Source organism: Protobothrops mucrosquamatus, unplaced genomic scaffold, assembly GCF_001527695.2.
Source record: "Protobothrops mucrosquamatus isolate PMUCROS unplaced genomic scaffold, P.Mucros_1.0 scaffold337, whole genome shotgun sequence".
Taxonomy (NCBI): Eukaryota; Metazoa; Chordata; class Lepidosauria; order Squamata; family Viperidae; genus Protobothrops; species Protobothrops mucrosquamatus.
The window spans coordinates 835,884-836,103 of record NW_015386675.1 but is presented as its reverse complement, the minus strand read 5'-3'; positions in this window follow the sequence as shown (position 1 = coordinate 836,103).

Here is a 220-nt window from a genome sequence, read left to right as displayed (position 1 = left end):
ATATCCTTTCATGATCTCACTCCTTCATTTACTATAAGCTGCTATATTTCCTGCTGAATCAAGATCATCATGTCATTTTACACTATAAGGGGGGGGGGGATGGAAATCATTTCCAAGCTGCAAGGATTTTGCATCAAGACCTTTCTTCCTATACAGAAATCTCTCTACAATTGTGTGAATACAAAATTATGAAGAGGCGAGATACTAATCCAGGGGTGTC